This window comes from Sinohyriopsis cumingii, unplaced genomic scaffold, assembly GCF_028554795.1.
Source record: "Sinohyriopsis cumingii isolate HCF-2022 unplaced genomic scaffold, ASM2855479v2 utg001101l, whole genome shotgun sequence".
In the NCBI taxonomy this organism is placed as follows: Eukaryota; Metazoa; Mollusca; class Bivalvia; order Unionida; family Unionidae; genus Sinohyriopsis; species Sinohyriopsis cumingii.
In genome coordinates this window covers 487,094-500,566 of record NW_028315960.1, presented here as the reverse complement: position 1 = coordinate 500,566, position 13,473 = coordinate 487,094, and the positions used below count along the sequence as shown (strand labels likewise).

Genomic DNA, 13,473 nt, shown 5'->3' with positions numbered 1-13,473 from the left:
TTTTTGCTGTATCATTGATATACCAATTCGAGATTTAAGCATTTGTTATTAAAAGGCAGCAAAGTTTGCCGAGTGAAGTATTAGTTCATTGATGTACAAATTCTGGTAATAGACGTAGGCTACTTCCAATAACAGTACCTAGAACTCCCAAGGAAGCAACATATATATATATATATATATATATATATATATATATATATATATATATATATATATATATATATATATATATATATATAACAAAGGTAATATCACACATGGAGAGAATATAATTTATTATAATTTTAGTAAAGAAAAGAATTGTGTAAATGATAAGAAGTTATTCGAGTCTGTGTCATAAGTTTTTAAATCTCTCATGATTTGTTTTGTTTTCTTTTCTAGCATTTCTTTATTTTGCTTTGTTTCTATTTGTTTGATAATTCTTTCTTTCATTGTTGTTTTCTTTGCACAGATTGTGTTCATGCTATTTTTAACGAGTACCACCGGGATGTACTATTATTATTCGTTCCAAACAGCTTGGGGAATTTTATCCTCTCTGTAACTCAGTACATTTTCAGGTCAGTCGTTAATTTTACTTAAAAGTACCTAATTAACTTTAAATACTTTGTGTTAAACGAATTGGGCACTTTTATTTACGTGTAATGACCCTGACCTGAAAATTTACCGAGCTACGGATAGCATAAAATTCGCGATGCTATTTGGAACGATCGATAATACTGTATTGTACGGAACAGACCCAATATGTACGTATATATGTTTTAGATAGGTAAATAGATAGGCATATATGTATGGATATATATAGAAAGATGGAATGCGAGAGTTCGAATAATCGATGGTGTGATATGTTTCCATTTGATAATTGTCAATATCACAAAAGAAAGAAATGACGATAGCATTATATATGTATAACTAAATCACCTGTTATCATGGCGGCATTGTTTTCTACTCTCCTATGTTGGCATACAGAAAACATTATTGGTAATGATGATATAATGGTATGATGATAATTGTGTTAGATGATGATGATGATGATGATGATGATGATGAAGAGAAGGAGGAGGAGAAAAAAAAAGGACCTGGGGATTGGAGATAAGTAAACACAGCAACTCTGATTTGTTGCAAGGGACACGTTGTGCGAATGCTATACGGAATATGCAAATTACATTGCTAGCATGGTGTAAATCATGTCTTGTTGATAATTTTCTTCCAATTATTTTGACGAAGGAAATGCCCCTCTTAACGGTCCGCTGCCCGATGGATGATAGCAAACAAAATTCATTAAATATTCACGACTAATTTGTAGGAATATTAAAACATCAAGGTAAATTACAGAGACACGAGTGAGCCAAACGTCCGCAGCTTTCCCAAAGGAAGCGATTGGATCGTTATTCGAGTCAAACAGTTCCGGTCTCTGACGATTAATCAAACAGGTAAACGTTCATGGCTAAATTAATATCATATTAATTTTTTTATTTTTTGTGTCTTAGTTAATTAAAAAATAAATAATTAAAAACATATATATTTTTTTGAAAAACTTAATCGTACCTCCCAAATAAAATAATAGGAATATTTGAATTGGAGCTTTTTCTTACTGCGTCAATTCTGTAAGTTGGTTTATATTCTTGCTGCATATTTTCATTTCGGATTTCTAATGGAATAAAATCAAAATGAATTTAATTCCCACCACCAATGTTTTTCTCGTTCAGTTCTGCCAGTATCTTCTCATGTAAGAATGCATCCCATCCATATTAAGCTACATTTACTTTAACAGCGGCATCTGTCTATATGCAAGCGATGAACTTAACCTATATTTTGCACAGTTTAATGTGATCGAACACATCAGGCATTATTTTGTATGTATGTATGTATGCATGTATGTATGTATGTATGTATGTATGTATCTATGTATTTGTGCATGTGTAACAGAAAAAAGCAAAAACCAACCAGTCTTGTAAAATTCATGAAATAATTTATTTTCTACAATGCAAAGCGAAATTTGTTTTTTTTTTTACAGTATTGTGAATTAAGTCTCAAATTTTCCTCAAATCCAAAAGTATGGGGATCCGAATGAATTCTAGCTGTGTTACAAATTAATTACAATCTTGACTGTGCTGATGTGTCAGCAGCCTTGAACGTGCTAATATGCCAAGTTTTACTGTAACATAATGATATATTGTATATCCTGACTTGCCTATTCCTCCTTTGCGCTTCACTTTAATAATTAAAACAATGGTCTCCTTTGTATGGTTTGCTCGTGATTTTGTTTACTGTTAAGAATAATTTGGTGACTTGCTCGTGTACAAAAGGAACATTCGGATTCTCTTTTAGCGTCTAACGTATAAGTAACATGATGGTTTTAACATTTAATTCAGTGTAAAGATGAACGTGAAAGACCGAAAAGTGCGCATCTTCAATATACAATCTGATACAAACGATTAGAATGACATCTTGCTGCGAAGTATATTTCGCTTGTAACATGTATTATGCAAAACGTGATGGAACAATGTTAAATCTGTAACTTGAATTCTGCAAAACATGATGTACATAATTTAACCCATAACTTGTATTCTCGTGGAGCACAGTTAAATCCGTAACTTGTTTTCTGATGGAGCATGGTTAAATCCGTAATTTATAATCTACAAAACTTGATGGAGGATAGTAAAATCAGTAATATGTATTTTGATGGAGCATGGTTAAATTCGTAACTTGCATTCTGATGAAGAATAATTAAATCTATAACTTGCAAGATGATGGTACTTGGTTAAATCCTTAACTTATATTCTGACAGTGCATGTTTAAATCAGTCACTTGTATTCTGCAAATCGTGATTGTGCATTCCTAAATCCTTAACTTGCATTTTGATGGAGCATACTTAAAGCTGTAACTTGTAATGTTGAGGAGCTTTGTTAAATTTGTAACTTGTATTCTACACAACGTAATAGAGCATAATTAAATCCGTAACTCGTATTCTGATGGGGCATAGCTAAATCCGTAACTGGTATTCTGATGAAGCATGGTTAAATCCGTAACTTGTATTTAAAAAAACTTGATAGATCATAATTTAATAATCCGTAGCTATTATTCTGATGGAGCATCATTAAATCCGTAACTTGTATTCTGCAAAACGTGAAGGAGCATAGTTTCAGTCCGTAACTTGTATCCTGATGGAGCATGGTTAAATCCGTAACTTGCATTCTACAAAACGTGATAGAGCATAGTTAAATCCGTAAATTGTATTGTGCGAAATGTAAGCATAGTTGAATCCAGAACTTTGATTCAGAAGGACCATAATTCAATCGGTAGCTTGTATTCTAATGAACCAACCTGTAACTTGTATTCTGATGGAGCTTAGTTAAATCCATAATTTGTTGTCTGCAAAACGTAAAGCAGCATAGGTAAATCCGGAACTTGTAATCTGATGGAACATTGTTAAACCCGTAACTTGTATTCTGATGCAGCATAGTTAAATCCGTAACTTGTATTATGCAAATCGTCAGCTTGGTTAAATCCGTAACTTGTATTATGCAAATCGTCAGCTTGGTTAAATCCGTAACTTGTACTCTGATGGAGCATAGTTAAATCCGTCACTTGTATTCTGCAAATCGCGATGGAGCATAATTAAATCCGTAACATATATTCTCATAGAACACAAGTAAATCCATAACTTGTATTCTGATAGAGAATGGCTGAATATAAAACTTGTTTTCTGCAAAGCATAGTTAAATCCATAACTCGCATTCAAATTGACCATAGTTAAATTCGTAATATGTATTCTGATGGTACATGATTAAATCCGTAACGTAAGCTTGGTTAAACCCATAACTTGTATTCTCATGGCCCATAGTTAAATTCGTAACATGTCCTCTGATGGAGAAATCCGTAACTTATATAATGGTGGAGCATAGTTAAATCCCTAACTTGTTTTTTGCAAAACGTGATGGAATATAACCAAACCCATAAGTTTCATTACCATGGAGCATAGTTAAATTCATAACTTTCTGCAAAACGTGATGGAGTATAATCAAATCCAGAAGTTGCATTATCATGGAGCATCGTTAAATTCATAACGTTCTGCAAAACGTGATGGAGTATAATCAAATCCAGAAGTTGCATTATCATGGAGCATCGTTACATTCATAACGTTCTGCAAAACGTGATGGAATATAATCAAATCCAGAAGTTGCATTATCATGGAGCATCGTTAAATTCATAACTTTCTGCAAAACGTGATGGAGTATAATCAAATCCAGAAGTTGCATTATCATGGAGCATCGTTACATTCATAACGTTCTGCAAAACGTGATGGAGTATAATCAAATCCAGAAGTTGCATTATCATGGAGCATCGTTACATTCATAACTTTCTGCAAAACGTGATGGAGTATAATCAAATCCAGAAGTTGCATTATCATGGAGCATGGTTACATTCATAACTTTCTGCAAAACGTGATGGAGTATAATCAAATCCATAAAATGCATTATCATGGAGCATGGTTACATTCATATCTTCCTGCAAAACGTGATGGAGTATAACAAAATCCATACGTTGCATCATCATGGGTCATAGTTAAATTCATAAATTCCTGCAAAACGTGATGGAGTATAACCAAATCCATAAGTTGTATTATCATAGGGCATAGTTAAATTCGTTACTTCCTGCATATATATAACTTGCATTCTAATGGATCATAATTAAATCTCTACATTGTATTCTGATTTAGCATGGTTAAATTCGTATCTTAGATTCTGCAAAACGTGGTGGAAATTACTTAAATCCGTAACTTGTATTCTCATGGATCATATTTGAAACTTTAACTTGTATTTTGATCGAGCAAAGTTAAATCCGTAACGTGTATTCTGATCGAACAGAGGTAAATCCGTAACGTGTATTCTGATCGAACAGAGGTAAATCCGTAACGTGTATTCTGATCGAACAGAGGTAAATCCGTAACTTGTATTCTGATCGAACAGAGGTAAATCCGTAACTTGTATTCTGATCGAACAAAGTTAAATCCGTAACTTGTATTCTGATCGAACAGAGGTAAATCCGTAACGTGTATTCTGATCGAACAGAGGTAAATCCGTAACTTGTATTCTGATCGAACAAAGTTAAATCCGTAACTTGTATTCTGATCGAACAGAGGTAAATCCGTAACTGCTCTCTAATGTCTAGGGTGTAGCTTCAGACTTTAAAACTTTCCATCAGTCCTTCATTATTTGTGCTTCAAATGAAGCTTTTAATTCTGGTGTTTTATCTCCCGAACAGATGAAAGTATTTTTATCGGTACACCTGACTTGGAACAATGTATAAATTGCATTGCCATATACATCTAAACATTGGTCTGGTATCTCGTTTTTATTATTATTGATTTCATTTTTTAAATTCATTTACAAAACGTTTTAATGCAAAACTTTTTATGTCCATTTCCGTGTTCAATTCAGTTTTAAATGTCGATTATATTGGTTGTTGTTGTTCGTTTTGACTGTATCACTTCTATCTCCTAATACAAAAACTATTTTGTATATATTTCAGTTTTAAATGTACCTGTCCCTGTCATAAACATTTCCTCCAGATCATTTAAATCGTTACCCATTCGTTTAACTGTTTCGTCTAATTTGTCAATTCTACCTTGTACCATCAACACATGATTTTATTTGGTTTGGATTGCTTCATCTCAGTATGTTATATATTGCAAATCTAAAACTTTCGTCGTTATGATCTTACAATTCAAATCAATCATATGTACAGCATAAGTTGGTTTCATGACTAATTAATTGCATGCTTAATGTCAAGAACCTTTTGTTGGATTTCATGACTTAAAATTTATCTGTAACTGTTCTAGAGTAGACTGCAATGTGTTGCAATCTTCCCGAGATTTCTTCTATGTTTATCTGTCGCTTTCCGAAGTATCCATCTCATTCTAATACCTCTATGGACTGGCTGTAGATAGTAGACTTATCACCAGATCTTCATCTTAATATTTGCAAAACTTGCAAAGCATTTTACGGTGTGATGATTTTCATTTTGACACGCCGTGTGCACATCTCAAATAATTTCGTTTCATATCACTCAGTTTTGTGTAGTTGTGGGATTTTGTTGTCTCTATCAGTAACACTCTATTTAATAGCTCTTAATTTATTGTAAGCCGTGTTCCTTCCGTGTTTTATATCAGTAACGAATATTTAATTTCTATGTTTATGTATTTCCTAATAAAGTCACGCAAATACGTTCTCCCTTTACAAGGTGTCGTGATAATGTGAAGAATGAAGACTCGCTCACATAACCGAAGGCTGTCAAGCTATGGATACTTGCCATACTTCATGTACGTTTCTCGGAACATTGCGTTAAATAGTTACCTTGAGGCTTACACTGTTTAATACCATAATGTTTCTTTCGCCATGATATAATTAATATATGTGTTTTGTACATTCAGCTGCATTTCGATACGCTTTGTCATTTGAGTACGACACTCTCCTGCTGTGGAGTCATTGAAACTATGTCACGAGGCGGAATGCAACAAGCGTTTTAATTGGTTGATTGAGTTTCCCTTAGCTACCTTATTTGTATATAAATATATATGCAGCAATGGTTGTGAAATGAGTCATAAACACGACATTACGGTTAAAATAAAGCAAATATGCTCAGCTATAGATATGGCAATGCTTCAGGTATTGCTGAAGCTGGAGTAAAGAACCGTTGCAATGATATTAGAACTATAATTTACCCGGTTTTGGAGCACATTCCAAATTACCATTAATCCCCGTCGATGGAAGCATCCTGACTTGTAAACATGTCAATTCCGATCCTGGTAAAAAAAAAACTCGAAACAGATGTGTTATGTTAATTCGTAAGAAAATATTTAAGGGGTGATTACTAATCCTACAATCCAACAGCAAGATATTTGAAGTGATGTATAAATTGTGGTGTTACGTGCAGTCATTGTTAACACCAAATGCACATGATCATGTACATGCTAGTAGCCATAGATGGGTAAACAAAATACATGTATAGTATTATTGTCGGAATGGCGTACGCGTGTGGTTCCAATGCGTGTGTGATTAAATGTCTTACATTTAATTCATCCTAACTTCGATTTCTTTTGGTCAAGTCTGAGACGAACCTTCTATTATGAAAACGTTGATCATAAGTGAATGAAGAAAAGGTTACATATCTCTCAATTCATTTCCTCCAAAGTCTTACATATTTGAGCATCAGCAGCTTTGTAATAAAACAATTAACTTTGGATTAAATAAAGTCCCATTGAAACACATTTAAACAGGTACAGATTCAAGCGACGTAAAATAGTTACCATTCGAAACAATTTTTAGAATATTTTTTGACGAAGATAAATTTATACATGAATATCTCTCAAGCACCCCACAACATTATCAGTTTCATTGATTCCATTAAAGTTATCGAGCATGTGAAAATAAGCAATTTATTGTTGTAGTTTGTAATATATGCTGTTTATTTGTTACTTGTAGTGACTTTGAACATTTGGATTACATCCAAACATTACACATCAATATTTTCGTCATTGCCATGAATTATAGTCATTCCATCTTTGAATTTGGAAATGTACATTTTGATGTAAAAGCATCAAAAATAAAAATAGATCATGTTTTATTCTTGTCACTGATGTAAAATATAGTTTCTTATGTCATCCGAAATATTGTAGTAACTATCGAAAAATCTATTATCTACAAGAATTGCTTTCGTTAATCGTGGGTTGTAGAAACTATCAAAAGAATGTATTATCTACAAGAATTGCTGTCGTTAATTGTGGATTGTAGTAGCTATCAAGACAATCTATTATCTACAAGAATAGCTGCCGTTAATTGTGGATTGTAATAACTGTAAAAAAAATATATTATCTACAAAAATTGCTGTCGTTAATTGTGGATTGATGTGTAAGAGTTCTTTCTTTGGGACATCGTCGATTGTAATACAGCTCTCAGTTTATCTAATGTATTACGCAAAACATTTCTTTTACAGAATTCAAACAGTCAAGTATTGTAACAAATTAACGGGCTCTTTATTGTAAAAGGTCTTGCTCTAATTTATACTGTTTGTTGTAACGATATACACTCACTGTTATCTGTATGTATCAAAATCATTATGTTTCATTCACTTTCTTTCCTTCCTCTGCAAATGATTTGTTTTTAAAATTTCATCTTTGCTCCCTTTCAGTAAGGCTATACAATTTTGTGTATTTCCTTTTAGCTGATTATACCGTCAATGCTGCCTAGTTTACTTATAGCAAATGTTATTATATCATCACGTTTAAAAACTTTGCTTTAGATCAACTTCTCCTTTTAGAATAAGTCAAATCAGTTTTGTACTAATCCAATCAAAGCCTTAGAAAAAGCCGCACTGGCTATTATAAGAGTAACGTCTAATTTAGCACTGTGATTCGCATGCAGCCTGACTCTGATGCCATGCTAGCGTCCACCTTATTTATAACGGAAAACACTACCTTACATTTCTTTCTAACTGCTTTGTAGTGTTCCATCACTGCATTTCTGACAAATCATTTTTATCTTATTAATTGTTTGCAGTCTAAGTAATATTCGATATCCATTGGTAGCTGTTGGATATAGCGGAGGAGTACTTGGTGATTTTCGATTATATCTATCTATCTATCTATCTATCTATCTATCTATCTATCTATCTATCTATCTATCTATCTATCTATCTATCTATCTATCTGTCTATCTTTCTTTCTATATATCTATCTATCTATCTTTCTTGCTTTCTTTCTTTCTGTCTGTCTATCTATCTATTTATCTATCTATCTATCTATCTATCTATCTATCTATCTATCTATCTATCTATCTGTCTGTCTGTCTGTCTGTCTATCTATCTATCTATCTATCTGTCTGTCTGTCTATCTGTCTATCTATCCATCAGTTTTTATACCCAAATTAATAGGTTTTATAAAACACGATGAAAGATTATGTACATATACGTACATACACACACACACACACACACACACACACACACACATATATATATATATATATATATATATATATATATATATATATATATATATATATATATATATATATATATATATATATATATATATATATATATATATATATATATATATATATATATATATATATATATATATGAATAACGCATTAAATAGATTACAGTATGCGTATTCCTTCTTAAAATAAACGTACCTTACAATTCTTCACAGTGTGCTGCAACGTTGCAACTTTGTATCACTAGTATTGTGAACACTGTATTAAAATCCCTTGGAATGTCTACACCTAACATAAGTCACGGTTTCTTGCAGGGTACTTCGCGCAAGTTAAGTCTTTTTTTTTATTTCTTTCACGCCACATAATTCCTGGTATTATCTCTCTAAGCATGGGGGTGGGGGGGGGATTTCGATGAACTGCTGCATATGGTTAATTCACTTAGAAGACGGGGATTATTAATATTGTTACCGTTATTTTAATACAACACTGATGATTAATCAGTAGCAATTCGTCACAGATTAATGAATATAAAAATGATAACTTTTTTTTGAAATATAACCTAATGTTGGAACAACATTTACATCAGCGTATTAATGCGTCATGGGTGGATAACATTTTGATATGCCAGCAGTATTGATGTATCAATTCCTTAATACCAACACTTTAAAGTCATTATATATATATATATATATATATATATATATATATATATATATATATATATATATATATATATATATATATATATATATAGGCACGGCTTGTACCTGATTTATTGACTCTGTGTTGTGCTTTGTACACTTTGCGAAAGCTATGTCTTTTTCGGTTGTGCAGCTGTAATGTTTATATTTCTCTCTGTGTTTTTTGACCAAGTACCTCGGACCTTTCGACCACTAGTACTATTTCTCGTTTACACCTATTACAAAATTCTCCTTTCCAGCTGCTAAGCTACTTACCTACTGGCAAATGTTTAAAAGGATTGCTCCTTCAAAACATGTATTGGGCAACAATTTTATTGACTACAGTCATTACAGGACGGACTAAAATTTGCATAATTAGCTATACTATGTCTTCGTTATGTTTGACTATGGGTCAGTTATGCACTCACTATATTTTCAAACGATTGCTACATGCAAAATACATTACATCTGATTTTGAAATGTATTTAAAACAGATTAACTAGCTTAAAACCGAATCGGCAAAGAAATGGACCAACAAAGACGCAGTATTACGATAATATTGGAAATTGTTTAAGTCCTTCAAAATCACACGTGGTTACAATCTAACAAAATATACAGAGTTTTCAGAAATATTCTGAATAATATAATTCGAAAGTTTAGAAAACTTACCATTAAGTGAAATGTTGAAATTGACTGTTTAAAGGTAAGGTTGATACAGTATGTGATATAACCAGTGCCGTTGACATGACGACAACTACTTCTTTATAATAAGCAAATTTTGTAAAGCATTGGAGGCAGAGGAGAAACATGTGGCGGTGTAGATTAAACAAGCCACAAAGGTGATTTAATCGCTGGCAATATGAATAAAAAATACAAAATGAAAATTGGAAATTATTACTTTGAGTTAGTCAAAGAAACAACAGCAGAATTTCCTGGAATTATTGGCAGTGTAAACATCTAGCTTTTTTATAAACGGTTGAACAGGTTTACTCTGGTCCTAGATGAACATACAATTTTTCTTATTTTGACATTAGTGGGTTTATTATTTACATTATTTATCAGAGATGTAAACAAATCAATGAGTAGGATTAATTGCTTGTAAACTATTCCCACAAGGTAAACTATAGGAGTTGCATCCATTAGTTCCAATATGTGACTTTCGTATTTTTCATTATTAGTTTTGTTTAGTTCTTATTTTACGTATCGATTTAGAATTTAACCACATGCATGCTTCTCGTCCTTGTTCTTTAACTTAGTGATTGTCATGTGCTATATGAACATTCAGTATCGAATCGAATGAGCAAGTATACTATACTTAGTCTTATGTTACGTGTTTAGGCTCGAATAAACAATAACACAAGAAAGGGTATTAAAAAAACAAGCTTTGAAAAATTTAACAAATATTCCCTGGAAAAATACTGTAAAAATGAAAAAATAATAAATTACTTTTTAAGAAATAAATCTAAAAATAATCCAAAAATAATCCACGAATATAGTTTTAGAAGTCGTAATATTGAAATGTTCTAATGAATTCAAGTTCGAGTCCCGATGAAGAATCAAAGATGGAAGGCGATGACGTATGCTGCATCATGTATTGTTCTGTAGTCTACAGTTCCTTGTAGAAACACAAGAAGTAACACTCCGGCGTTCGAAATCCGAATAATATTTTTAATAAATGTGTTTGTTCAAGAACTTTGTATGAGCACAAAAATATTTCAAGAGAAACGAATTATTATTTTAGAATCCAAATAATCTAATGAAAAATTAACATATAACTCGAAAACTGGCTACAACAGAAGGAAACTACTAGACAGCAAACGTTTTTAAGCCCAGACTGTCCGATCTCTCTCTAAGATTCACTATTAAAACTATGTAATGCGCAATTTTGGAAATGCCTAATTGCGAAATAGACGATCACGTGATCATGTTTACATATAAAGCAACACGTAGCCCCAGTATGACCTTGATAAAAACCAATCATTTCACTCCGAGAAGTGTGTGTGATTTGGATTTTTAATGTAGCTTTAACAATTGTTCAGTCATATTGCTACGATGTCTGCAGTGCGACAGTTTATAGTGATTCCTAGCACTGGGGCATCATGCCGCAGACATGTAGCATCATGTCCCACCCAGTCACATTATCCTGACACCAGGCCGACCAGACCTAACACTAACCTCTTAATGCTGAGCGCCAAGCGAGGCAGCTGTTAGTACCATTTTTGTAAGTCATTGGTATGACTCGGCCGGGGATCGAACCCACGACCTCCCGCATCCGAGGCAGACGCTCTAACCACCTGGCCACCGAAGCGGTCTTCACTCTGCGAAATAAAGTTGCATAGTTCACTAAAACTGTTTACAAGCCTCAGGTGACGTATTCAATACAGCTTCAATCTCAACCTTATTATTCCCACAATACAAAAAATTAAGAAAAGAACTTGTTCACGTGACTGTTACTAATTTTGAACTAAGGTCGGGAACTAGGTCAGCTTTAAGTGTTTACCAAATAAACTGTCATGGTCAAACTGTTTTCTCGAAAAAAATTCCAAATCACGTAAACAAGATTATATTATAACAGCATGTAATAGAATAAAACATTTTTTAAACTGAGAAACAAACAATAAAATTAAAATAAATATAAATTAAATCAGATATACGTAACACTCAGGCTCTGCTTTTCTGGCATAACTTGCTACTAAGTCTATATGTCGCGTTAATTAGCGCAAACGATCACCTGCAACGGCCGTTTGTTTCTGTGTTCTACAGATAATGATTTGTAAAAAGCAATGATGCATATAATGCAAACATTTTAAATTCTAATATTCTATTTTAGAGTATAGATGAACTGTGTCACGACAGTCCAGCTACATCTTTTATTTAAATTTGTACGCACAAAAATCATTTGTTGCTTTGTACATGTTGTGCAATAGACCTCATAAAATATCATAAACCGATATTTTTATCGAAGAATGGCCATGCTATTGGTTATGGTACATACCTGTCTAAATTGTGTGCAGTCTAGTTTGCTAATATTTGTTGAAGAGTTATTAGAGTAGATATAAATCTTTTACCCGATCCCGTTTATCATCTTTCTTGTTTTAACTTTTTATATCCGAACTACTTTTAGCAGTAAAAAGTGTTTTAAATTTTAGCAACTGTTGAAGAAGAAAAGAGCAACCAATTATCCAAGTAGAATAAACATAGTCATTGTAATGATTTTCACTTTTCAAAACAATTATTCCAACTAGTATGAAGTTGTACTTCACAGAACACGAAGTAAACAAAATACACTCACAAGCACACGTGCACATGTACATAGATACACAAAAAGAAGTGAAATATTTCAGAACCTTTTGATTTTGCTGGTAGACATATCATCATAACTACAGTGCAAAATCGTTTAAACAAGCACTATTTGCACTGATAATTTGTACTTCAAAACATGAACGATTTGTTGTGAGTATATACGGGAACAGGAGATGAATGGAAAGCTATCTGGATATTGATCTTTTTAAATGCATTAGAAATCCAAGATAACAGCATCAGAAATTAATATAATTTACATATTGTTGTATAATCCACGTGTTCATTGGCCTTGCTCTGGCCTCCTAATATACTTTTGTCCGGTCAGATGATTTCCTAAATAATCTTTTACAAGCGTTTACCTGGTATGAAGTAAAGGTAAAACCTTTATACGCTTACTTTACGTGTATTATAGATGATGTTAATAACAGCTTCATGTGACGTTTATATGAGATTTATCGCTGAAAATTAAATTGTCACTTTCGAAAATACTT

The 13,473-nt window shown here is 32.6% G+C and overlaps 1 protein-coding gene across 1 annotated transcript in view; it reads right to left on the bottom strand.

The window, feature by feature from the left end:
• LOC149772842 (uncharacterized) overlaps positions 1-13,473 on the bottom strand; it is a 66,895-nt gene that overhangs the window by 12,200 nt on the left and 41,222 nt on the right. The window lies entirely within an intron of this gene.